Raw genomic sequence first — 476 nt, 5'->3', positions numbered from 1 at the left:
TCGAATAGTTATGGGAATGACAAGATTTTCTTAGGAGAGGATAGTTATAATCCTCGTTTCATTCGCAGAAAACTGACATTATTTCCATGGTGTTTGTTCAGCCAGCATTAATTTCATAACGAAATTAAGATATCCTGGGAATTCCACAGCAAATTCTGCTTGGTCACATCTCATGACGACGAGATTAGGTGCCCTCGGGATTTGGCGCCTACCGATGGTGCAATGGAATTTCGCATCTCCAGGCGGACAGTGTTAAGTCCAAAGACAAATACATTGCATCTCATCCAATAACAAACACGTCTTAATTCTGCGTGGCGGCTTGCTTGCTTCAGAAACTCTACTGTAACTAGGTGCCTACCTTTCTACGTATCATCCACAGAGTGAAAAAGACAGTATTACAAAAGCAAATGAAGCAATTGGATGATTCAGTATTGTAAAAAAGTATACAGCATCGGAAGTGCACGTAATGTGTATAT

The sequence above is a fragment of the Penaeus monodon genome, chromosome 31 (genome assembly GCF_015228065.2).
Source record: "Penaeus monodon isolate SGIC_2016 chromosome 31, NSTDA_Pmon_1, whole genome shotgun sequence".
In the NCBI taxonomy this organism is placed as follows: domain Eukaryota; kingdom Metazoa; phylum Arthropoda; class Malacostraca; order Decapoda; family Penaeidae; genus Penaeus; species Penaeus monodon.
The sequence above is the reverse complement of the archived record's forward strand: the minus strand, read 5'-3'. Positions refer to the sequence as shown.